Source organism: Spermophilus citellus (assembly GCF_964194105.1).
Source record: "Spermophilus citellus genome assembly, chromosome: 2".
NCBI lineage: Eukaryota > Metazoa > Chordata > Mammalia > Rodentia > Sciuridae > Spermophilus > Spermophilus citellus.
This window is the reverse complement of record NC_138183.1, coordinates 138386707-138413827: the sequence shown is the minus strand read 5'-3', so window position 1 is coordinate 138413827 and position 27121 is coordinate 138386707. Positions and strand designations below refer to the sequence as shown.

At 44.9% G+C, this 27121-nt stretch overlaps 1 long non-coding RNA gene across 1 annotated transcript in view; it reads left to right on the top strand.

Moving 5' to 3' along the window:
• LOC308640894 overlaps positions 1–25736 on the top strand; it is a 132380-nt gene extending 106644 nt beyond the window's left edge. The window contains exon 3 of the long non-coding RNA XR_014020377.1: positions 25616–25736. This is a non-coding gene — a long non-coding RNA (uncharacterized lncRNA). The remainder of the gene's footprint in view (positions 1–25615) is intronic.
• The last annotated feature ends 1385 nt before the right edge of the window (positions 25737–27121 follow it).

Below are 27121 nucleotides of genomic sequence, written 5' to 3'. Positions count from 1 at the left end.
CATGGTAGATGGATCTAGGTCCATATCCCAGTTCTATTATGTCCTGGGTGTGTGATCTTGGATAAGTCTTTTCTCATTCTTGAGCTTCCCTGTCTTCATCTGTCTCATGAATGAATAGAGCTTGGGAAAATGAGCCAGCAGATTTTAAGACATAGCACAGCAGCCCACACATTGTGTGCACTCAGGGAATGTTCCCTCCCCTCCTTTCTCCTTCCTTAGTCCAGCCACCCAAACTTCATTGCTGGGTCATTGTGCAGGCCTTCCAGGCAGAGATGCATGAATTATCCCCTAATTATCCCAAGCTTCAAGACTTGGATTTTCTTCCTTGATGAAAATATTCCGATATTGCACAATCCAATACATTAGCCACTATCCACATGTGGCTGTTGTACTCTTAAATTGTGGCTAGTACAACTGAGAAACTTAACTTTTAATTTTATTTTAATTAGAAATTTAAATTTAATTAGCTACATGTGGCTTGTGGTTACCCTCTGGACAACACAGTCCCAGACCATAAAGAAGACTTGAAGCCTGGTCAGGCAGTAGCTTAGGTCCCTGAACTTGGACAAGTCTCCTCATCCTTCTACACTTCCAGTTTCCTCATCTGTAACATAAAGGCTGTTAATAGAACTAAGTGAGGCATCAATGGGCCTCATTCAGTACACACTTGTAGATACATGCATGTTCATTTGATTCTTTCCTTTTTATTGAGTTGAGAGCAATGGAGGCCTGAGAGGAGAAGACATAATCCCTGGCTTTGAGACTACTGTCTGATTATTCGGAGAAGCCCAGCATCCAAGAGACAGGGATATGGGAGTGCAGTTTCAACCCTTCCCCCAATGTGTTCAAGCCTCTAAGCCACTCCCAATCTGGCTTGGGCCTCCCTTTGCTTTGTTCCCACCAGGTCTAGTATTTCTGCACGGGACCATAAATAGCTGATTCCAGGATAACATCTCTTCACACTTTTCTGTCTTGGCAGCTTGATCCTTAGCATATATCATGAGATAGCATCTGGTTAGAATCTATATCTGCTACCAAGAGAGGATGGTGCCACCAAGAGAGGATGGTGCCTCCATGGGCCAGGAGACACATAAGAAAAAGGGAAAGTGGGTCTACTTCACCATCCTTAAAGCTGGTTTGTAGACCACATGGTCCCAAGATGGCCACCAGAGCTCATATTTATGGCAAGAGTAAGAAGCAAACAAAGGGTGTCAGCCATAGCCCTCCTAAGCTCCTTCTACCAGTGACTTCCTTTTTCATCTTATTGGCCAGAATGGGGTCACATGGTAACCAGTAACTGCAAGGGAGTCTGGGAAATTGAATATCTGGCAAAGGGGAAATAGGCCCGATTGACTGTCTTAGTCAAGTCAGAGTATCTCCCCTGGGGCTGAGCATGTTGTTCCCAAACAAAACTGGATTTGTGTTAGCCTGAAAAAGGGGGGAGAGAACAGCTGTTCGGTTGGCTACCAATAGCACCTGTCTCCATCACCATTGCACGGTCAGTACCACTTTATAATTTACCAAGTACTTTTGATTTGTGACTTTGTATGAGCTGCCCAAGTTTGTGAGACAGCTCAGGGATTGCAGTCCTTATATTACAGATAAGGAAAATGACATCTTAAAGATAGAGTAACTCCAGGAAACCCTGGAGCCAGGGCTAGGACCCAGTTCTCCAGACCTGCAAGCTTCCTCCTGTGAACTGGGATAAAAGCATCAGTTGAGGGCACCAACCGGATGTCATTTATCTTTGTATCCCAAATATCTACCTCAAGGCCTGGAACAGTAAATGTTTGATGTATCTGTAGTTAATAGATAATTAAATGATTACCTTATTCATTTTTCAACTTGAACCCTGGAGTATGGCATGGGAATGAGGGGGTTGGGCCACCTATTCTTTCTTCAAAATAAGGAAATGATGGGCAGAGCTGAGTCTATGAATGACTCAGTCTTCTGAGAACTCAGTCCAGAAACCAGAGACTGTCCCTCAGGGGACAATGAAAAGATCTCTTGGGAAAGATAAATGAGGAGCCGGGAGCCAGTGACCACTGAGTGGGCTCTATCCACCTCAAAAACAGTTCATCTCAGTAAACCTTCTGTTCATTGTCACAACCATGTGTTGAGAACACCATATACTTACACTTATTACTCAGAAAGTCCATCTGTCCCATCAGACTAGGTGCTCTCAAGGTGGCCTCTGAATCCCATCTGCATCCCCAGGGCCTGGCAGTATTGGGGTGGAGTTGGGAAGGCTGGATATAAAGAAAATTAAAGGCCCATCCCTCGCCTCCTTGCAGAGTTCACTATCATTTGAACAAGAAGATACCCACCTACATAGCAGGCACATTTGTGGAGCACTGAGCTCTCTAATACAGGAGTACTGGGTTGGGGAAGCAGAGGGATGACAAGCCAATGGAGTCAGGTGTCAGGGGAAAGGGAAGGAGGGATCTGAGGAAAGCCCAGAAGGATTGGAGCCTGCATTCCAAAGAAGGAAGGAAAATTGGCAGCCAGATAGAAAAGGTGTTCTAGGTAGGGAGCAGCAGGTACACAAAGATTGGGAGGCAGGAGAGAACAGATGGGCTGTCCAGAGTGGCATTAAGTATAGTATATTTGAAAAACGAGAGTGGAGATGAGATAGGATATATACTGGCAGGCCTCGGGATTGGAGGGCTGTCGGCATCTAGGATTCTGTGCCTGTCAGACATCAATGTCATAGCAGTCAATGGGGAGTCGAACTGCAGATTAAGATTGGTAGGTCTGAGGAGGGCCTGAGAGTCTGCATGACTCCAGTGCCATAGTCATTGGCCACACTCTGATTTGCAAGAAAGGCTTTAGGCAATAGGGAGCCATTAAAGGTCTTAAGCAGGTACATGATTGTAGTCTGATTGCTTTTTTTAGAAGAATTACCCTGAAGGCTGAGAAGAAGCATCCACAGAATAGAGGAATGCAGGTTGGACAAAAGATTTATTTTTTTCTATATCTCCAAAACCTAGAATGGTGTCTACCTCAGAACAGATAATCAAGAGATATTATGTAAAAGGAATAAATTAGCCATTTATGATAGACTTCTTAAATGAGAAAAAAAGGAAGAATGGATGAGTTAAGCTATCCCAGGTTGGTAAACTAATATTATATAAATCCCTCATTTGGGCCAGTATAATTCAATAATGCACCTTGAGGAAGAGGTTTTTCTAACTTTTTACATCTAAATATCTGATTGCTTAAATGAAATCCTAAAGGGAGGCTCAATATTTTAATCATATAAGAAATAATTAGGTGCCCAGACTGATGCAGGGGAAGGGGCTCTGGAACCTGACAGCCCAGTCTGTCCCTTTGTCCCCACAATTCCCACTACATCCTCCAGACTTTCACAAACCAGTTTCCCTAAAATGTCAACCCAAGTGCTTCCTGCTGCAGTCTGGCTGGGCACAAAATCACGAGCCACTCAAGCAGGAACAAACTTTATTTTTTGAAACTGCCGCCAATGCCCCGTACGCCCCCGGAAAAAATGCCGAGAGGCACAGGACGTTCTACTGGATCCTAAGAGGAAGTTCCTCCTCTGGAAATCCCTCCTACCGCACTTCCCCAACCAATGGGAACTCTCCAGGAGTCCCGTAGCAGGCCGAGATGGACAGCAGGAGTCCAATATCCATATAAATGTAAATCTTAACATAATCATATCATCTCAATGGCTAGCTGGCCTGTCACCTTTCAACCAAAAATGCCATGCATCATATTACTTGGCTGTGGCTCTTAGCACTTCCCTGCCCCAGGCCGGGTGAAGTAGCTTTTCTGCAGATTGTGGATGGGACATACTTGTTTTTAGCTCAGTTTCTCCCCACTACAGAGTGCAGTTCTAGAGGACAGGACCATGAGAGCCCCATCTTGACATCCTCATGGCCCACCTTGGACCTAGGTCAAACAAGGCCCTTAGGAAAAGGTGATGGGTGAGCTGGCTGAGTGAGTCGATAAGACCCAAGAACAGGACTTGAGTTCTCAGAACTCCAGACACAGTACCCCTTCCCTCCTCAGCAAGTGGGGTGATGTGTGCAACACAGCATGCAGGATATGGAGTTGTGATTTTAGAGTATACAGTTTTGGGTTCAAATCCCAGCTCAGGCACTTACTAACTGTGTAACTTTGGATAAGTATTGAAGCCAGATTTAAAGTTAGGTAGTCAGTGTAGTTAGGTAAATCGGGTCTAATACCGAGTGAAATCTAAAATGGAGGCCATGCTGGGAATGACTCAGGGAAAACACAGGACAATTCATGGAATGATGACGAAGTCCCGAAAAGGCCCTAGGCCAAAGTCCACCTCAAAGAAGTGTTAATGAACAGCCCCCAGCAAACTTAAAGATAGCCCATCACAAAGAAGTGTCCCACTCCTGGGCCTTTCAACCTACATTCCATCACCAAAACTATAAAAAGGGGAGACAACAGCCCTTCCTCGGATTCCACCTCTTGGGTCCCCTTCTTCCTCCGGGAGAAGTCTTTTCTGCTGTCCTTTAATAAACTTCTAATTTCTACTCTGACCTTGCCTCGGCGTGCTTCTTTGGTGTTATTCTTCAACATTGGGGAAGCAAGGACTCATCACCGGTCAACAGCGGTATCAGTATCAAACTTCTCTGGGCCTTAGCTTCTCATTACTAAAAGGAATAGAACAAGTCAGTCTTCCTTCAGAGGGGTACAGCACAGAACAAGTGAGTTCCCAGATGTAAGCAGAGCTTTCTGAACATGCAGCTCTCTCCAGACACCGCTGCTGCCCGCTCTCAGCCTCCCTTGCTTCTGCATAAGTATCTGCACGTTGCATTTAAGCAGGAAGTATCAGTCACGCTGACAAATCTCTGTGCCCCCAGGTGGTGTTCCTAACTAGTTAGAGGTTTGGCATTTATTCTCAACTGCTTGTTGTTATATTTTTCAAATAACCAAGTATTTAAATATCATTAGTCTGATTGTTTCTGCAGATTTGTAGCCCTTGTCCTGCACCAGGGAAATCCTCTCCCAGGCGGGTGTAACCAACAATAGCTGTGGCCTGGGGAAAAACACTCAGAACATTCAGAAAACACTCAAGAGATAAATATAAAAATCACTGAATATATAAGTCAGAGATCACTCAATATATAAATATATATTTAATAGGAAGAGAAGGAAAGCCAATAGGCTCCTCCTGCTTCCTGCCAGGTGGGTGACCTTGGGCAAGTCACTTCACCTGATGGAGGCTTAATTTCCTCAACAAGAATAACACATATTTGCATCATGCTTCACATTTCAAAGTCTCATCCACCTGCTCAACCTCGATGACCATAGCTGGATCTTCATCACCTCCATGTTGTAGCTCAATAAATTGAGAATCTGTGTGGTGCTTGAGTCCTAGCCTCTTAAAAACCAGAATGAGTTATGGGAAATACTTGTCTGCCTGACACTCAGTTTATATAAAATAGCAAGTAGATGGAAGCAAGTATCACCAGACCTATTGGGTGCCCTGTAAGTGAGAGCAACTCTCTGTGCTATTGTTTTTATATTCTGTCATTTTCTCAGGATCACAAAGCCAGGTCTGAAGCTAGGTCTCTTGAGCCAGATTCCACACTCTTGCCCACTGCCATCTGCCCTGCTGAAATGAGGATATGAAACCCACCTCTCAGGACCACAGAGAACTGGCCCATCCACGACTGGCAGTGTCATGTAAACTGTAAACTGTGTAAGGTCCCAGCATTGTGTTTTCTCAAGGTGGCTGGGCTTCTCCTCTGATGAGGGTATCCATTGCTTAAACCCGAATTTCCTCTAGATCATGCTAAAAATCATTCTCCAGGCCCTTCCCAGTGCCTTCTCAGCTCAAGGCTCTGCCTTAGATACCCTTTTCTCACACTCATGGAATGGAAAGACATAAATATAAAAATCACTAAATATATAAATCAGAGGTCACTCAATATATAAATATATATTTAATGGGAAGAGAAGGAAAGCCAATAGGCTCCTGCTTCCCCCTTAAGCTGAGGAGGCGCATCTCAGGCAGGCTGAGGCAAAATGGGCTGGTGTCCAGCCATCTGGCTCTTTGTGAGGACTGGCCCACTCAGGGGCTAATCCTGTTTTGTGATGCTCTCTTGGAATGGGCACAGAGCCTAAGCCAATTAAAACCCTCTCTTTGAAGGCAGTTCAGGTTTCCCAGAGGGGACAGGCATGCACAGTGACCCGAGGTAATTGCTTCAGGGATTGCTCTCCTCTCCTCCCTTCTGGCCAGAGCTGGAGGGGGACCAGGGCTTTGTCTGGGAAGTCTCCATCACATTCTTCCTCTCCAGGTCCCAGACAGATGACTATGTGGGTCATCAGGAGAGGCAGAAAAGCCGAGATATGAATAATTACCCTTCTTTCAGATGAGGAAGGTGAAGCCCAGGATAAGTTGCTCATGGCATATCTAGTGAGCTGAAGACTGAGATTCAAACTGAAACATGCCTTCTCAAAATCAGGGCCTTTTCTGGTTTTTTTAGAACAAGAGCCAAATACTTGTTACCTTGCATCCCAGCACAGATTCGGGTACATACTAGGTTCCTGGTAAATATTTGCTCAGTGACTAAATGCATGAATAAATAACGCTAAACAGACTTGATGCAATGGTGTGAGTGGGGGAGAAAAATTCAGAACTGCATGTGAGCCAGAGTGAGGTGCTTCATAATAATGATAAGAAGGAGAGCCCAGGAGAGTTGGTTGAATTAGTATCTCCACATGGGAGAGGAGGCGGGGTGAAGTTAGTGAGTTGCCATGGCATGCAACTGGGTGTGACACGGCTGGGATTGGAACCCTTGCTGTCTGATGTCAGAGCCAGTGCTCTCAGTCACCATTGCACTGCTTTCTCTAGGGACAATGTCCCCATGTAAAATGGAAATGGTGGTGATCTTCTCAGCATTGTGTGGTCTCAGTGATACTTGATTTTTTTTGTTGTTGTTGTTTTTTTGGTGAAGGGTGTTCTCTTAGAAACACTGTTCTAGACAAATGGGGGTTGTTGCTGGCTAGTGGCAGCTGGGCTGGGTCCTACATCCCATAATCCTTTCACTTCCAGCTATGGAGAAAGCAAGCAACCCACTCCAATCCCCTTCCTGGCTGGAATTGCCTCCAAGACTGGCGTAGTTAATGGAGGTTAACGACCCCAAAAAAGTCGAATTGATGGAGTGACAGGCAGAGTTTCTTAATGAAAACAAATTTAGAGCCATAATCAGGTGAACAGTGAGGATCTGGCCCTGGGAAGGTGGGCTGCAATGACCCAAGTGTTTCATCAGCCAGCAGAAGGGCAAGTGCCAGAGCTTCCCCACAGAGAGGAAAGGCTAAGGGCCCTCCTAGGAGGTAGAAAGGCAGCCTTGGCCACCAAGGAGACTCTGCTAGGGCCACAGAGCCCGCCTGGGGCTTAGACAGCCCAGAGGTTAGGGAGGACCATGGCTGGTCCTTTGCACCTGGTGACTGCTGGGAAGGTAAACAGAGCTTCCTCCTCAGAGTTCCCAGGCAGAGTGGTAAAGGTCATTATGAGAAGGTTACCTCTATGTGGAGAGCAGCCAGGTAGGAGCAGGGAAATGCAAGAGGGCACCTGAAACCAAAGAATACAGAGTTCAGAGTTCACATCTGTGGATTCCCAGGAGGATCAATCTGACCCAGAGCTGAGGACTGAGCTCTCTAGTGTTACTGTGTTTGCTGGGAGGTTTTTGTGTTTGGCGTGGGCACCCTGTTGAGATTTGGGGCCAGATGGTACAAGTTCATGAAGGACTTGTGCTAACAGGCATCTGTGATCCCAAGCAGTGGGGCTTGCGCTGTGGTATGCTTCTGCTCCAGCTGCGAGCTCCTTTTGATCAGAATCCTCTTAGCATGGGGACTGGCATTCCTTAAACATGTGGAATTCATCCAACAACATTCCCTCCTAACTGTGGGGTAGTTATTCATTTCCTTGTCTCACTCACCCTCGGGATACATGGAAAATGTAAGGGCCGACCTTTGCACTCAGAGTCAAAAGAACTGGGCTTCATCTTCGTTCTGGTTCCTGCCTCTTGCTAGTTGGGTCACCTGGAAACAAAGCCCTTTGCTGCATTGAACTCCAGTCCTTCACCTAACACAGGATCAGTGCAGCTTCTCAGAGGTGTTTGTTCCTTTATTCTTTTTGTAGGACTGAAAGCTTGGGACTCAATGCTGAACAAGATAGACTGTGTCTATCTTGGAACTTGGAGCATAGAATTAAGCAATTACTTAAATATCAATATAGTATTATTATAACTTTAATAAATTCCCCAAAAGGGAGGCATAGAGTGTTTAGAGGAGTTGAGTGCAGTCTCATTAAAAGAGCTCTGGCATCTTAGGATTTCTAGTTACAGTGCCATAATTTATTTGAACCAATTGCTTGCCACTTATGGCCTGTGTAATGCCTTCTTCCCCAACAAGGTGATAGCAAGCTGCTCGGATTCATATTTACCTACCAAATTCATGTGAAAATATGGAAGCAATTTACAAGCTCTGAAGTACTGTTTAACCCTTTGGTAGGTAAATATGAATCATTATTAATCACACAGCATTTTCTCTTGTTTTTTAAAGTGGTTTAATGATCTGAGCCCCAGTTTCCTCATCTGTAATGTGGAAATTATAATACCTGCATCAGGTAGCCATACTATGAAGTATATAAACCCAAAATAGAGTGGTTTAAAGTGACCTTTTATTGGTTTCTAAAGGTCAATCATTTGGGCTGGGCAAAGCTGGGTAGTTAGCTAGTCTGGTCTGGGATCACTCATGTGTCTAAAATCTCCTGCAAGTTTGTTGGCTCAGTTCTAAGTCTCAGCAGCAAGCAGGCTAGCCTGGGCCCCTTCTATGATGGCTGTATTTTTAAAAAAGCAGCAGGAGAAGGCAAGTGCAAATGCTCAAGGGTCTTCCATGCCTCAGATTTGAGTGTCCTTTTGGTCCATTGGCCAATGCAAGATGGCCAATCCCAGAGTCAGTGTGGGGACTATACATGGGTTTTAATACAAGGAAGTGTGAGTCCTAAGGACTATTAATATAGCCATCTTTCCTCATACCAACTTCTAGAATTGTCTTGAAAATTTAGTAAGAAATACGGGATGCCACACTCATGGTGTTTGCATTAATATTGGTGACTGAATGTAGTAAATGCTTAAGGATTGGTAGGTAAACATGAATCTGACAGCTTGCTACCACCCTAGGGGTGCAAAAAAGGCATTGCACAGGACATAAGTGGCAAGTAACTGGCCCAAACAAAATGTGAACTATGATGTTGTAACTAGAAATCCTAAGACACCAGAGCTTTTTTTTTTTTTTTTTTTTTTTAATGGGACCGGGGATTGACCTCAGGGGAACTCAACCACTAAGCCATATCTCCAGCCCTATTTTGAATTTTATTTAGAGATAGAGTCTCGGTGAGTTGCTTAGCACCTCACTTCTTGCTAAGGCTGGTTTTGAACTCGAAATCCTCCTGTGTCAGCCTCCCAAGCCACTGGGATTACAGATGTGCGCCACCGCAACCAGCCACTAGGGCTCTTTTAATGAGACTGCACTAGACTCTTCTGGTGAAACTGGTGTTTTAAAGAGTGACATTGACCAAAAAGAACTTTTTCAGAGAAGAATGGCCCGGATGGAGGCAAGATGGGTGAGAACTGAATTAGGTGAAGGTAGAGAACTATTTATCTTGGACAACAATGCAACATTTGCACCTGTTGTTTAGCGAGTTCTTATTCTGTGTCAAGCATCATGTGAAGTATTTTCATAGATTGCCTCATTTAAGCCTCAAGAGCACTTTATGAGATGGTATAAACCACCCTATTTCACAGATGAAAAAAAAAAAAACTGAGGTTCAGAGTTTATTGGCCTAAAGTTGCATAGAAAGTATGTAGTAGGTTCAATGTCCACAGTGAGCTCTGCCTGACTTAAAGCATGCTGACTCAAAAAATCCTTTATTATCTAATTGAAATTTTTATTAAGATAATTGTGACTCATGTGCAGTTGTGAGAAATAATACAGAGATTTCCTATGTACACTTTACCTACTTTTCCCCAGTAATAGCACTTTGCAAAACTATAGTAAGAGAGCAGAATTTCCAACCAGGATATTAGCATTAATACAACCCACTCATGCCTGTCTTATTCAGGTTCTCATTTGACCTGTGTGTATTTGAGTGTGTGCTTACTTTTGCTACCTGACCATATTCATAGGTGAGTATCTCCAGTCAAGGTGGTAAACATTTCCATCACCACAGGTATCTCATGATGTCTCTTACAGCCACACTCCCTGCCCATTCCCTAACCCCTAGCCACCATGAATCTTTTCTCCAGTTCTGAAGTTTTGTCATTGCAAAAATGTTATATAAATAGCATCATATAGCATTCAGTCTTAGGCTTTTTTCACTCACCATAGTTCCCTGGAGATTCATTAGTATCATTATTTCATTCCTTTTTATCATTTAGTAGTATTCTCTGGTATTCCCCATTTATTAAACCATTTCCCCTGTCAAAGGACATCTGGACCCTTTCCAGTTCTTGGCTAATAGGAATAAAGCATCTGTAAAAATTATTGTATAGGCTTTTGTGTGACTATAAGTTTTCATTTCTGAAGATTAAATGCCCAAGAGTACAATTGCTAGGTTGTACAATAATTGCATATTTAGTTTTTAAGAAACTGCCACACTGTTTCCAAAAGGGTTGAACCTTTATATATTCCTACCGGCAATGTGTAGGAGATCCAGTTTCTCTGCATCCTTGCCAGCATTCAGAGTTGTTGCTACTTTTGATTTTAACCATTCTAATAGGTATGAGTATTAATGCATTGTGATTTTAATTTGCATTTTTCTCATAGCTAATGATAATGAACATCTTTCATGGGCTTGATTGACATCTATATGAGCTCTTTGATACAATTTATATTCATATTGTTTGACCATTTTCTAATTGGAATATTTATTGATGGCTTGTTGGTTGGTTTTACTTATGAGTTTTGAGAGTTCCTCACCTGATCTAGATACTAGGCCTTTGTTGACATATAGTTTGCAAAATGTTCCTACTACTCCATAGCTGTCTTTTCATCCTTTTTTTTTTTTTTTTTTTTTGCTTGTACACAAAGTATGTTCACACCAATTTGTGTCTTCATACCTGTACTTTGGATAATAATGTCCATCACATTCTACCATCATTTCTAACCCCATGCCCCCTCCTTTCCCCTCCCATCCCTCTGCCCTATCTAGAGTTCATCTAATCCTCCCATGCTCCCCCTTTCTACCCCACTATGAATCAGCCTCCTTATATCAGAGAAAACATTCAGCATTTGGTTTTGGGGGGATTGGCTAACTTCACTTATCATTGTCTTCTCTAACTCCATCCATTTACCTGCAAATGCCATGATTTTATTCATCCTCTTAATGGAGCCTTTTGCAGAGCATGAGCTTTAACTTTTGGCAAGGTCCAATTTTTCCTTTCTGGATCATGCTTTGGATATAAAGCCTGCATATTTAATCCCTATGTTCTACAGATTTCCAGAGTCTTGGGAAAAGAGGTCTCATTGGAAAAGAGATCTTATTCTGGGGAGGAGGAATTCTCTTGTTCATTAATTTCTAAAGCATAGAATTAGGGCCAGCATAGAGTTAAGGCTCTTGAAGAAAGCAAACTGTGTAAAGCCAAGTTTAGATGATAGAATGTGTTAGAGCTAAGCTTCCTGTCATCAGAGATACAACAAGGGCTGGCTGGTGTCCATGAATTCTCACAGAAAGAATATGAGCATCAGATGGGGCTTGGGCCACTATGTCCTTTATATTCCCTTCCAAGTCTGAGAATCTAGGAAAATTGTCTTAGAATTTCTCTTGCCTGAACTGGAATTTCTAATAAATATATCCTCCAAAGACCATGCAATTCGAGAAATTTAGAAAGACTTTGGGTGGTTGAGCCAGATGCACCAGGAGGTGGTCAGCAGAAGCCCCCTAGGAGGCAATTACCCTGTTTGGGTGGAATGCACAGAGGCCAAAGGCTGTTCAGGCCAGTCTCCCTGTTCCCTGTTTGGGGCCAACAACCTAGCTGCCTGCCCCACTTCCACTCTAGTAGCCTTTACTCCATTCAGACTGCCCTGGAGAATCCCTTTCTTTAAGACACTTACGAGATTTAATTACCGATGGCAAGGTCCTTTGAGGCCTTGGATGAAAGGGTTGGGAGCTGTGCAAGGCTTGATTAGGCGTGTAGAACTCTGGGCACAATTAGCTCCATGAGAGACTGGCCCTGCCTTTATCTGTCTCCAGTTCTGTGTGACTTGCAGCAGCTAATTATTGAAATAAAAATCGCCTGGCCACCCAGCTGCTGGAAAGAGGGCCCGAACATCCATTAAGTCTACCTTTAATGATTGGAAATGGAGCAGCTTCAGGCACTTTGGGTTTTCCATTCATTATGGGCCTTTTTCTCCAACTCTTTGTGATTTGGGTACCTGGAGATATAAGTAAAATTCTGCCAAGGCCACTTCTCTCTGCTTTGCTTCTAGGTGACTCTCCTTTCTGGGACACCAACCAGTTTTGTATGCCATGAGGACCCCTCTTAGCATCTCCCTAAGGCACCTTACAGAACTGCAGGCCCTTGACATTGTACGTGTATGTGTGCACACGTGCAGATTCTAAACCACTGAGCCTCAGCTCCCGCCTCTGTAACACACAAAGTCCTGAGTGGCTCTCTGAGGGCACAGTCAATTTCCAGCTGCACAAATCTAGGCTTAAATGTGTAGGCTTGAGGGAGCAGATTTGTTTCAAATGGAGTGACTTAGAGGGAGCCATAGGAAAGGTCTGGACCCCTGGAAGACAGAGCTCCCAGCCACCTGCACAGGCCATGGAAGGAAGTCTGTCCTGAGTGCTACTGATTAGCCTGTCAACAATGGTATTCAAGCTGCTTTTGGGTTCTCACCAGACAAAGGCAAAGTCAGAGTGTTTTGTAGCTAGAAGGAATCCAAGCATCCAGTGGGGATTTCAGAGAGTTGTATGTTTTTATTCACTTTGGTCCACCAGGAATGCTGGGGCCTAAGGCTTTGAGCTCACACCCATGGGGCAGCACTTCTGAGCTTGACCCAGTTCCATCAATAGCAAAAGGCCTGGCTAATAGAGTCACAATAGAGCCTTCCCTTTCCGAACTACCACTTCGGGGAGCAGTACTAAGTGCACATGCACACACACCACCACCCACAAAGACAGCAGCCCAGCCAATCCCTGATGTCCTCATAGCAGGGAACAGCGTCTCACTGGAGAAACTGATTCTGACTTCTTGATTCCCATCTTTCCTTCCTCTGTAATATCCTCCACGTCAGTTGTGTCTGGATAAATGCCCTACCTGGGTTTTTGTGTTAGACAAGAAGCTATTGTACACACAAAGTAGACATTATATATATATGTTACTGTGTAACATGTAATATTATATCAACAGCCCTGTTCACAGATGAGGAAAATGAGGCCTAAATAGAGAAGCACTTGTCTATACCCCATGACACCTAAGGGTAAACAGGAGGGATTTTAACCCAAGAGTATCTGGTCTCTAAATTCCGCATATATTTTATGTGTTGAGTGCTGTCTGTCCTCTAAAGAGAGAAAAGTTATGTCACTTATATCTTCAATAACTTTCCCAAGATGATCCAGTGATTATCACAAGAGAGGACAGATGAAGAAACTGAGGCTCAGAGAAGCTTGGTAAGATGTCTCTGGTCCCACAGTGGTTCACAGTGGAGCTGGGATTTGAAGTTTTAGAGTTGACTCTAGAGCTGCTGCCTGGTACCATCAAGCTTTACTGTCTGCCAAGGGTATAGGAAGGGAGCGCTAAATTATGGGTGGATCTAAGGAAGACATCTCTTGGTGTCCAGGGTCCACAGTGGAACCCTTTTGTTAGCATCAGAAGGAGGCCTAGTGTGTGTGTGTGTGTGTGTGTGTGTGTGTGTGTGTGTGTGTGTGTGTTACTGGGGATTGAACCCAGGGGCACTCAACCACTGAACCACATCCCTAGCCCTATATTGTATTCTATTTAGCCACAAGATCTCACTGAATTCTTAGGGCTTCGCTAATTTGCTGAAGCTGGCTTTGAACTTATGATCCCCCTGCCTCAGCCTCCTGAGCTGCTGGGATTACAGGCCTGCGCCAGCCATTTTAATAGTCCTCCCTTAGGCCCTGAGCTGGGTACTAAAGAATAAAATCCCTCTCAAAGCTGCCTAGATAGGTCCAGGGTCTGTTTGGCTGAAAAGACAGAGGAAGAGGAGGAGTAGCCCCTTTCTACAGCTGCACAGTTTACCCAAGAACTTCCTCCAGGCGGAGGAGTCCTTTGTGAGAATCTAAGTCCCACCATTTCCAGAAGCCTTAACTGTCCCCTGCCTCTCCAAGGGGCTTAATTCCCCTCAGCTCTCTCCTCCCCACCTCAGAGTGGATGCCTAATGGGAACCCCAGGTAATTACAGTCTAAGACCAGGTCTTAGTAGGGGTGGGAGATTAATCAGCCTTCTTACTTCTTCTGATTATTTCTTAGCATGGACCTAGAAGAAGACTTTTTACAGGGATTGGCCCTCAAATAAATTGGGTTTCAGACTTGACCCTTGAATTTTTCCAGAGAGGAAAAATGAGCTCCCTGTTGATGGGGCCAAACTGCAGAAGAAATGGGCCATTTCCCAAGGTGTCATTCATGAAGAAAGTCTGAGTCCTAGCAGACACAAGCTTGTCCTCAGGTCCCAGTGGGTCTGGCTTCTGAGAAAGCCACTGGGGTTGAACTGTACCCAGAGAAGATAGTGTTGGTGCAGGACAAAGGGGCATATGGAGGACATCAGTCAGCACCAGGAAGCTCCGGGTGGTTTTTGGTCAACACAATAGGAGACACAAGGGGGCAAACAAGAGCATTTTTCTCTCCTGTACCCTTGTTTTCTCTGGCTCACTCAGTTCAAGGGTCACCTCCTCCACTCAGCACAGGCCTGGCATTGGCATCTCTCTATCTCTGTGTTGGTTACTGTTTTGTGTCCTTTGTGCTGAAATCACCTGCAGATATGTTTGTCCTTCTTACCACTCCATGGGCTCCTTGAGAACTGAGGCTGCTTCCAAACTACCTCCTTGTTCCACACCTTGCCCAGGGTCCCACAAAGCCCAGTGAGGCAGAAGAAGGACCAATATGGACAAGTCTGGGAGAAAGAACACAAGCAAGGTGAAGCAGGGAATCTAGCAAGAAGACTCAAGGACACAGATTGGCTCCAGTCCCAAAGTGCTATGGCTGCAGCAAAGGCTTCAGACTTATTTTCTAAGATCCCAAGGTATAGAGCTTAGGCCTATGGAAGGAAGGAAGGAAGATGGATTTCAGTTTCATGTCAGAAAGCACAGTCTAGCAGGCAGAGCCATCCCTGGAGGTAACGAAGTCCCCAGTATTGGAGGTCATGCGATAATTCCATGGGGATGGCATTCAAGCATTTGAAGGGGCAAGAACCAGCTGACCTTCCATGTTTCCTGCAATCTGTATGCATTTTCTGATTCTAAGATGCCACTACTTATAAGAGGAATCATTGGTTGAAATGGCTTTGGAAGGAAGAAAGGATAATCAGGAAGCTAGAAATCTCATAAAACCTCCTGTTGTTTAAGGATTTATTGTGTCCTGAGTCCCACACATGCCCAGCCCTTTGAGGGGTTGGGAATCTCTAGTGGGAACTCTCTTGGCTTGGGATCACAGCCATCTGCCCTTTGATACCTGGCCTCTGACAAGCCTCCAACAGAAGGGCAAGATGGCTTCTGTAGGCAGTGGCACCATCTGTCACCTGCCTGACAACCGCTGATTAGGGATGTCCCCGTAGCCAGACTGGGCATGCAGCCACAATCCACCACACTCCCAGGAAAACCTTCTCCCTGGCCTAGTGTGTTCTTCTTTGCAGGGCCCATCAAGAAGCATTTGTGAAAGTCCTTCTCCCAAGTTCAGGTCAGGTGCCAAGTCAAGTCATCAGAAGAACTAATATTATTATAAAGCAAAGTGAAAGAACAAGTAGAACACTTAAGCAAATTAGAATATGAATGACCACGTAAGAAGCAGTGTAGATTATGAATGAAAGCTTGAGCCTTGGAGTAGCACAGGTTTGAATCCTGGCTGTGCTAATTTCTTACTGTGGCCAAGATACTAAACCTATTGGAATCCTGGTTTCTGTCTGTAGAATGGGAATGATTTAGGATGTGGTGAGGATTAATGAAGAAATGCCTGTAAAGACCTTGCTCTTAGCCACCATTATTAATGTCAATGTCTCACTGTTTAAAAGGCAAAGTGAGCCAGGCATGGTGGCACATGCCTGTAATACTAGCAGCTAGGAGGCTGAAGCAGGAGGATCACAGGTTCAAATCCAGCCTCAGCAACTTAGCAAGGTGCAAAGCAACTCAGGGAAATCCTATCTCTAAATAAAAATACAAAATAGAGCTGGGGATGTGACTCAGTGGTCGAGTGCCCCTGAGTTTAATCCCTAGTACTGCCCCCCCCCAAAAAAAAAACCAAAAAAACAAAGGCAAAGCATTACCCCAAACTGACAGGGCCAGAAAAATGCACTCTGGGTGCCACAACAGAGAAAACAGACCTGGGAGTCACACCAGTTCCAGCCCTGGTGTGCCTGGTGTGTTGTGTGAACTTGAGCATCACTTTGCTACTCTGAGCCTCAGCTTCCAAATCTGTAAAGTGGGAATAAGGATGCCTCCTCTGGTTTGCCCAGAGCCCAACACAGCACCTGGCACAAGAATAAGGGCAACCATCTCCTCTACCTCCCGCCAGCTTAAAGCCAAGTCCTCCAAATTGGAAGAACTAAAGGAAATAAAATTTATGGTTTTATACACACCCAGATACTACCCAGAACTTGTATTTTGCAGAACACATTTTAGCTCTGAAATATTTATGGGCCCTTTTTGACACACAAAGAACTAAAAATATCACCCCATGCTTATGTTAAGCAAAACTTATAAAACTTCAGTCCAGCAGGAATTCAGTCAATTTCCTGGCTCATTTCTGGCTGTTCCTGAGGTTGCGAGGTAATCGGAGTGATAACAGCCCCTATTTCCCCCAGGCCTTAGCGGGGCAGAGGTTTCTTGGCAGTGCTGCGCTGTCTGTGGAAGTCTCCCTGAGAATGCTTCAGGCCCCTGCCCCTCCATAAATATCGCTGAAGTCCACAAGAAGGGCCCAGGTTTGCTTATTGAGTTTCTCCCCAACACTGACAGCTTTGTTTCTAGTATCTCTTCCTCACATCTCCAGGAGCCCCACGCCCGCCCTGGTCAGTCTTCCAGGGAAGCTGCAGGCCCCCCAAGGCATCAAGGCCTTTCTGAAAACCAGCTGGAGGGGATCTCCCTCCAGGGTTTCCCCAGCAGGCTCTCTAATCCACATGGACTTTGCATTTTACTGCTCACTGGTATTCTGGAAATTTCTTTAATTCTCTACCAGAGTGCACACTCTCCTCAGGCTCCATCTCCAATCTCTTTCCCTTCCTAAAGTCAGAATTCAGGAGTGACCACCTTCTGTCTGTCCCAGGAGCATTCATCCACAGCATGACCTAGAACAGTGTGCTTCAAACTGTAGGTTGCAACCCACTAACGATTCTACATAAGTAGAATGGAACAGAAAATATCAAATTCCGGGCTGGGGTTGTGGCTCAGTGGTAGAGCACTTGCCTTGTATGTGTGAGGCACTGGGTTCAATCCTCAGCCACCACATAAAAATAAATAAATAAAATAAAACATCCATCAACAACTAAAAATTCATTTTTAAAAAAGAAAAAAAATATATCAAATTCCACCCTGTGGCAAGGTTAAGCAGAGCTTTGTGAGATTTTTTTGTTTTTATTTTAAAATTTGTAAGTGTAGGTGTGTCCTGAATTGTGACACAAGTGTATTTTCACTGTAGGTCAGAAAGATCTGGAAGCCACAGATCTAGACCTCCTCATACCTCAAAACTGTCTGGCCCGGCTCACCTTTTCCCTGACATTCTTTGGTTCAGTTTTAGATGTCAGTGTGACTGGTGAGGGCCCTTGATCATCTCTCCACCTTTGGCCCACCTCAGCAGGGGCTCAGGGCCTGTGGGTGGCATCCTCTTCTTGTCTGATTTGCCCATTCCAAGAAGCTCCAAGGAGTCAAAAGTATATGTCTTGTCCTCTGATGTCTTGAGATAGGCTCGACACAGCAGGGCAGAAACTTAGAGTTGGGGGTGGAGGGAAGGATGCAGAAAGGGAGGGGAAAGGGGGAGCAGGGGAGGAAGGAGCCTCCTGGGATATGTCCAGCATCTCCTTCAGCACTTAGGTAGGATGAAGGGGACTTAGCAATTATTTATCAAATGAATTAGCCTATAGGACTAGATGTCCACTACTTTTATTGAGGTTTAAACATTTTCTTATGGTTCAAATCTAGACCCAGACACTTGGAACCTTGTGATTTGGAGAAAGTCACTCAATCTCTTTGAACTTGTGGTCTTATTATCTTATTGATAAAATAGCAGTAAATAAGAGAAAATATACAATTAGAGAATAACACCTACCTTGCACAGTTGGTGCAGAGACTAGAAATAACATGTACCCAGCGCCCAACACATGAGGAGGTATTCTGTTAACAGTAGTTTCTTTGCTGTTACTGGCTCTTTTCCTATCTGAAATGATATTCTTATCACCATCACAACCAGGTGTCTCCCGGGCCTCCCCTCATTTTCACACCTGTTCCAAGCTTCTAGTACCATCCAAGCCTAACACCACATAAAAGAAAAACAAACCAAAACAAAAATATCAAAATGTGAATTTCAGAGTCAGAGAGTCCTGGATTCAGGTCCCAGTCATGTCCGTTACTGGCTGTGTGAACTTGATCAGCCACTTGGGTCATTCAGCCTGGTCTCTCCAATGTGGAAAGCACTGAACTTTGGCCTCAATACCTTCTGGCTCCTTCCCTCCTCCTGTCCTGGGCCTACTTTCCCTCCCCATTGACAGACAAAACTGACACCCATGTCAGAGCATGGGATGGACTTACAAACCTGCAGTTCATACTTTATCACAGCATTTGTTGCTGATGGTCCCTGAGGCTAACACCACAAGGGTTCAATAAACTGTCACCACAAGGCTCATGTCCTGCTCATCACTGGAGTCCCCAGTGCCCAGCACAAGACTGGTCTGTCACCATATGGAAGTGAATGGTTCTCTGAAGAGAACTCTGTGGTGCTCAAGTTGTACTTGGAGATGAGACTAGAAAACTACCCCTAGAAGCAGGCTAACAGGAAAAGTCTGTGCCGTCTCCTGGGTTTTGCCCATTTCCTTGGGCTGGCCCATTGTCTTTCATGGAAGCCAGTTGCTCATGGTGATTGTAGACTTGAGCTGGAACCATGGCAGGAGCCTTGGTGTTAGCCCGAGGCCTGCCATGATGAAGCTGCTCGATTTTCCTTTAGGCATATATTTATTAACTACTTGAGCCTCCCAGAACAACTTTGTCTGCTTAATTGAGTCTGTCTAGTTACATAATTTGTTGATTAAAAATAAATCAATAATAATGAAGACGGTGGCATTGATAGTAATAATTTTTCCATTCTTTATGCCTATGTAAAACATTACAGTTGACAAAGCATCTGACAAACCCAGCCTCTTGGGGTAAGGGACTTTGCCAGTACCACAGAGCAGAAGGTGGCCAGGGAGGACTGACTCCTAACCTGGAGCTCCTATCACCTGCATGGCAGAGGGCATGGGAAGGAAGTCTCAGAATTGAACACTTCCAACTCTTTATTCTCTTCCTGTGATTTTGGGTAACTATTTAACTTCTCTAAGTGTCTGTTTTTTTTAAATGGGGCCCATTCACAGATCTGGGAAGGGTGAGAACTAAATACCATCATCAAACTAAATCCTTTCCCAGGCTGCCTATAGCAAACCCAGAGTGCGCAGTAGCTGCTGGAGTTATTCTAACGACAAGGCTGGAGGTAGTTGCTCAAAGTCAGCCAGGCAGGAGGAGGGGCAGCTGATCCTGGTCAGCATTCTTACAGAAAACAGAATCCCCCCAGATGGTTTAGAAGAACAGACTCTAAAGAAGAGACAGGGTAAGGCAGGCACAGGGATCCAGCCAAGATGGTGAGATGAACAGAGTCGAATATGGCTGGAAACTGGTACAGCCCTGGTCTGGGCTGGTGAGAATGATGGAAGGTATTAGCAGAGTCTAGTATGAGGTAGAGATCTGGAAGAGGAGTCACCTGGAGAGAGGTAGTGTGGACTGAGGCCAGAGTAGAGATCAGGGAACATACCTCAGACTTCTCATATCCCACCTTCCTGCCCACCATCTCCTTCTGGTGCATCCCTTAGGAGATTCCAGTAAATGATGCAGAGTCTTCATGGTATGAAAGAGTATGGGGAATCAGTAACGGCAGGCAGCTCTGGAGGACTGCAGTGGAGGGTATGTCTCGGGGATTCAGAGTGGGGTACTGAGTTTTCTGCAGCAGTGAGAGAAGCAGAGGGAGAGTTAGGAAGGATCTTGAGAGGCCTGGGATGTCATGCTAGTGGGCTTTACAGGCATCGGGGAAATCAGAGGCTAGTGGATGTCTTAGTTCATTTTCTCTTGCTATCAAATACCAAAGACTGAGTAATCTATAAAGAAATACATTATTTCTCAGTTCTGGCATCTGAAAGGCCAGTAACAAGATACCAGCACCTAGTAAATGACTTCTTGATGCGTCTTTACCTGGTGGAGGGCATTGCATGGCAAGAGAGCTCAAACTTGCATGCTTGGGTCTCTCTTCCTCTCCTTCCAAAGCCACTAAACCCATTCTGGGGTCCCAACCCTCATGACCTCATCTAACCCTAATTACCTCCCAAGGCCCCACTTCTCAATGCCATCAACATACAAATTTGAAGATTAAATTTGCAACACATGAACTTTGGGAGAATACATTCAAATCTTAGCCACCGTAGGGAAAGAACAAGCATGTTTAAGCATGGCTATGTGCCACACTGCTTCTGACCCATGGATGGAGACCACAGGGCTCCAGGTGGGCCACCTTCCCCAGCATCCCTCCCAATCTCCTGTCAGGGCCTCCCAGTCTCGCTTCAGAGACTCTTGCCCCAAGGGGACACTTCTCCACTGTTACTCCTCTTCCACCCCACCCTCTTCTTACTCTCACTATTCAATGCCAATTTGAATGTGAGCCATGACTGACCTGTCTATTCAAATAAGTAAATATTTCCTGAATTGATATTAAGATGAAAATATGCAGGGGGTTGGGAGTGGGTAGTCCTGTTATCCCTGCCTCTGCTTTCTTACAAGAAAGCTATGAGTTTGGGGACTGTGTTCTTCATAATTTGTAGTTACTGAGCCTTTGCCTTGAAGCCCGTGTCTTTAGTCAACGGGTTAAAGCTGATGTAAAGAAGTAGTCATCCTCCAGTGTAATCCCTACAGTGGTCCTCGGCCTTGTAGCATAAAATTCTGTGTTGATGTACCTGCTCCAGTTATACCTGATATGTAGCTGGAGCCTTCTAAATTACACCCTTTAAGAGAAAATGTGTAATTTTCTGATGATAATAATAGCTAATATATAGTGAGCACTCATTATGTACCAGGGACCACATACCAGGGGTATATAATGATGCATTTAATCTACAAAACAACCCTGAGAGTTTGCAGATGAGGAAACTGAAACACAGAGAAGTTAATCACTTATCTGGGGTTGTACAGCTAGTCAGTGGGGAATACATCCTTCTAGCCCAGTCTTTCAGATTTACTTAATACATATTAACCTACAGGGAACTATCAAGATTTTGTGTTACTTAAGAAGGAATAAAGTAGCTGCCAAACAATTCTCTTCACTTCTTCACTTAGCAGACATTCTGTGGCACTGCGGATGCCCAGCCTGCCCTCAAGGAACTGTAGTCAAGAGGAGAGGCAGACAAGAAAACAAACCATCTAGTTAGCTACATGGGCAATGATGGAATAGTGTGCCCAAAGGCAGAGAGGCCAGAATTAATGTCTGGAAAACACAAGTGGCCCAGTAAGATGGGAAGAGATGGTCCAGATGCAGAAGAGCCTTCATTTTGGCCAAAATTAGAATTCATCGTATTGGCTCAGCAGGATTGCTAGGGAGCATAAGAAGTCAGCAGCATGACCTGGCATTGCCAATTCATCTGGACAGCTTGTAACAGCAATACCATCTAGCGGTTATATTTGTGTGCTAAGTTCAATATCCTGAGGCACCATTCTGGATCTACTAGGCAAAAAACTGTGTAACTCAGGCAGGATACTCAACTTGGCAATTTCTCATCTGTAATTTGCAGATAACCATAATACCCAAATCACAGGGTTGGCATAAAGATTAAAAATGATAGCAAGTGTAATAATAGTTAAAAGTAAGGACTCAATAAATATTAGCTACTAATGAAAGCATATTAGTTGTTGTTAATACTAATTTTATTATTATGAGCTATTAGTGACTAGTTCTAATAATGGCTTTAATAATTCTTATTATGCTCACCTGCATTCTTGTCACTCAGGGGTTGGAAAGGCCAGAGGCAGCAGTTGCCTTCAGGGTCAAAAGCCGGTACTGTGTTGATATCAACTTGGATAGTTATAATCAGCCTTTTAAAATATATATGAGAATTTTGGCTGGGGATGTGGCTCAAGCGGTAACGCGCTTGTCTGGCATGCGTGGGGCTCTGGGTTAGATCCTCAGCTCCAAATAAAGATGTTGTGTCCACCGAAAACTGAAAAATAAATACTAAAAAATTTTCTCTCTCTCTCTCTCTTCTCTCTCTCTTAAAAAAAAAATATATATATATATATGAATGAAATAGGAAATTGATCAGAGTTCCCTGCTCATGATGCAGTAACTTTTAGGAATCTTTTGTTTGCATCTTATATGTGGGTGTTGGGTCACATGTAAGATGTACTTTTAATTCTGGATTTCAGTCAGGAATGTTTGAAAGACCCTGGAGGAAAACTCATCATTACTGTTTTTTCCTGGGGATCTGTTTCTCAGATGTTCTGAAGACCACTGTCTTCCTGACAACCTATCAGGAGACTGAGCATCAAGACAGCAGAACTCAGGGCCGTGGGTTGATTTCTGTGTATGCAAGGTCAAATCCCTTGCCTAGTTTCACAGGGACGTACTGAGAATTGGCAATCAAAAAAAAAAAAAAACAAAAGTCATTCATCTGTCTATTCACCTTCACTGGCTGTAGGTACAATTGTCTCTCCATTGACACCAGTTTTGCTGCTGCTAACTCACCACATGGCCCTAGGCAGAGGACTATATGGCCCTGGGTCAATATTGCTCCATCTATGTCATGGGAATGAAAATAGTTGCCTTTATATACTTCATAGTTTTTATGAGAACCAATAAAACCACAAGTGTTTGCACTCTGAAAAGTGTGAAGAACTATAGAGGAGAAAGCCTACAGTAGACACACAGGTCCATGATAAATCCCCCAAAACATCAAATGAAATTATAACCCCCAACCATTTCCTTGCAAAGTGGCACTGTTTACAGGTAGAACATAAGGTCTTGTTGAGTGGGTCTAGAGGGTTCTTTTAAAAATTAGACAGATTTTTGCACTGGAGCCAAGCTAAAACCTTGCCCTTAAGAGGGCCTTTGAGGTCTTAGAAGGGAAGAGAGTATCATTAGGCCAAAGGGCTCCCTCATATGTCCACGATCCCAGGCAGAACTTCTACTCTTCAGAGCAAATCTGTTGTATCGGTGTGTTTTGTTTGGCCTGAGAAGTATTTATTATTTTTAAACGGTAATGTTTAAAACTCACACATTTGATATCTAAATTCAAATTTCCAACTTCCCTTAAAACTCACAGGACATCCTCCCACCCCAGGCTCCCCCACTGCAGCATGGGCAGGCACTGGGCACCTGCACCTGAACAGAGTCACCCTACCTGCTGTCATGAGGCCCCACCCAGCACTGAGGCCCCAGGTGCTCTCCACTTATCATGGGGCTCTTGTTCTGCTGTTTCTCTAATAAGACAGTGAATTGAGGAAATGTTCAGTATATCCATGTTGCTCTGAAAAAAAATGAAACAATGGAAAGCCAGAAGGAGAAGGCTCCGGGTTCTAAGAAAATAAGTGTTTCAGTCAGCTTTTTCACCACTGTGACTAAAAGACCCACCAGAACAATTATAGAGGAGGGAAAGTTTATTTGGGGGCTCATGGTTTCAGAGGTCTTCTTCCATAGAAGGCTGACTCCATTCAGGACTCAAGGTGAGGCAGGACATTATGGCGGGAGAGTGTAGTGGATGGAAGCAGCTCACATAAAGATCAGGAAGCAGAAAGAGAGGTCTCCACTTGCCCGATACAAATATATACCCAAAGCCACACCCTCAATGCCCCACCTCCTCCTCCAGTTACCACTCAGTTAATCCCACCAGAGGATTACTTCACTGATTGGGTTAAGGATCTTATAACCCAATCATTTCTCCTCTGAACCTTCTTGCATTGTCTCTCACATGAGATTTTGAGGTGCACCTCACATTCCAAACCATAACAATAAGGATCTTACATATATCTTTTTAGGGACATTCTGCTTTCTTCCTGTACTTACCCCTTAACTTAGGGAATTGTTTGCTATCCCAGAGCTCAAGGAAAACATCTGGAAGGAGAAGAGGGTACTATCACAGCTAAAAATTCCCAGATGTCAGTCAAGGGCAAAAGCATCAAGCTGGGAAAAAGAGGAACAGGGATGACAAGGAACTTCCCCAGTAAGATACCATATGCTCCATAGCTAGCCACAGATGCATGGGGCAGGCATTGTGCTCCCAGGTGCTGGTGGTGGCACTGCTGAGACCCATGGGTCTGAAGATGGCTAGATGGAAGGATTCTTACGTAGTAAGAGCTGGAGGTTGGAGTCTTGGGAGAACAGAATAGGAAAACTCAAGATTCAGAGACAACAGACCTGAGTTTTGGTCCTGGCTCTGAGCTCAGTTTCCTCACCTGACACATGAGCATTGGTCAAACAGATATTCTAAGTGCCTACTGTGCCCCAGCCCTGGCTCTAGGTGCTGTGAATAAGCAGTAAGCAAAACAGGTGAGGCACATGCCTCAGGGAGCTTGCCTACTAGTGGAGAAGGCAGGCAAGAAGCAAATAATCACATAGCTACTAGGTGAGGGTGACTATGGGTTGTTTGCTTACAGCTTGACTTCTTTCCAAAACAGGTTGGAGACAGTAATGACATCTGGGGGCATATGATGATTTATTAAGATAATATATGCAAAATGTTCTTCCTGCATTTATTCATTCTTCAGGAGCCTTTAAGAGTTCTGGGTCCTCCCCTGTTGCAGCTGGATATGATGGGAACAGGGTCCAGTTCCAGCCTAGAAGCATTACCAAATGCCAGGACCCTCTGATCTTTGTTGTCAGCTCCCCTAATATCCAGCACTGGAGGAAAGGCTGGAGCATGGTCAGACCAAGTAGCAGAAAGAGACAGGACTCACAACTGGAGGCCCTGGGTGCCAGTGCCCTCTGCCACTGACCAGACAACAGAGGCTTCTCCAGCCTGAGGCTCTTCACCCACTTCAGGGCGACCACCAATCCAGGGGCAGGGTGGTCCAGGACATTGTCACCATGCCAGGTGACAATCCTGGCATTGTCTTTACCTCCTGAAGACCAGAACTCACAAGCTTCTTATGGTTTCCTCCACTCCAGACCACCCAGTCCTGAGTGCGGCAAAGACCCAGTTGGTGGATGTGGAGGAGCGAGAGCCAGAAGCCATGGACATGAAGGAGAGGAGGCCTTACCGCTCGCTGACCCGGCGCCGCGATGCAGAGCGCCGCTACACCAGCTCTTCTGTGGACAGCGAGGAGGGCAAAGCCCCGCAGAAGTCCTACAGCTCCAGTGAGACCCTGAAGGCCTATGACCAGGACTCCCGCCTTGCCTACAGTGGCCGCGTCAAGGACATGGTGCCGCAGGAAGCTGAGGAGTTCTGCCGCACAGGTGAGGGTGGGCCGGGCGCAGGTGGGTGCACAGATGTGCCAGGAGGGAGCTGGGGTCAAACCCCATCTCTACTGGGCATGTAGGCCTGGTAAAAGCCTGTCCTGTAGTTCATTCTTAGCTTATTTAAATTCCTGGCGTAGTAATGTAGCTAGGAGCTGGGCTTCTGCATTAGAAGCTTTAGGTGTTAGGTAGCGATTGATGGCATGAGCTGTTGCCCTACTGCAACGAATTATTGTGAGGACTCAATGGGATGACACTTTTTAGTGATGAGCATGGTAACACTTAGTAAGTACAGAAAACTTGGTGATTTGGAGGATCTCCTGGTACCTGATTCCTTCTCCTTCACTTTCTACATGCAGTAATCACCAGCCTGTTCATCCTATCCCAGAACACCTTTCAAATCCATCCATCTTCTCCATTCCTTCTACCACTTTTCATTTCTGATGATTATCAACTGTCTTGAAGGATTAACCAAAACTATCCCCTTTGCTCAGAGGGGATGATTTTGGTTAATCCTTCAAGACAGAAAGGCTTCCCTTGGGCCTTTCTCAGCACTACACTAGAGTGAGCCAGGGATGGCCCTGTGGTCTGGAGGCTGAGCTCCTAACCTGGCACTGGAGGGCCCTCTCTGCTCAGTTTCCGTCTTCTTAGACTTTCTGTCCCCTGCCTCTCCACACCCACCACTTATGGTTCCACCCTGCTCAACCATTCCCAGGCTGCAGTGGTAGTTGTTTCCCACTCTGGCGCCTTGGGCAGTCCAGTTTTTCTGCTTGCAGAGCCTCAAGCCCTCTCTGAGGCCTGGTATGTGACAACCAGTCCCTCACAGTTCATGCTACACACCCTGATTCTGCCCTATCCCTCTCCCCTCCAAAGACAGGGTCAGTTAAGCACTATTCTGTGTAATTTACATATGTTTTCACAATATCGTTTGATTCTTTCAACAACCCCTGAATCATTTGCCCAAGATCACAGAGGTAAGATGACAGAGGTCACACACACACAGAGCCACTTATGACTTTCTCATTTCTATTCCCTCCCACAGGCCTAAATCCACATCAAAGCTGCCTTGCTAGTAAGGCCACCTCTCAGCCTTGAAAAAGCTCTTAGCTCTTCCCTTATGGCTTAAAGCTCATGCTTTGGCATCAGATGGATCTGGATTCAAATTCTGACTTTGCCATTGTTCTGACCCTTGGCTTCTTCACTGTGCCATGGGATAAT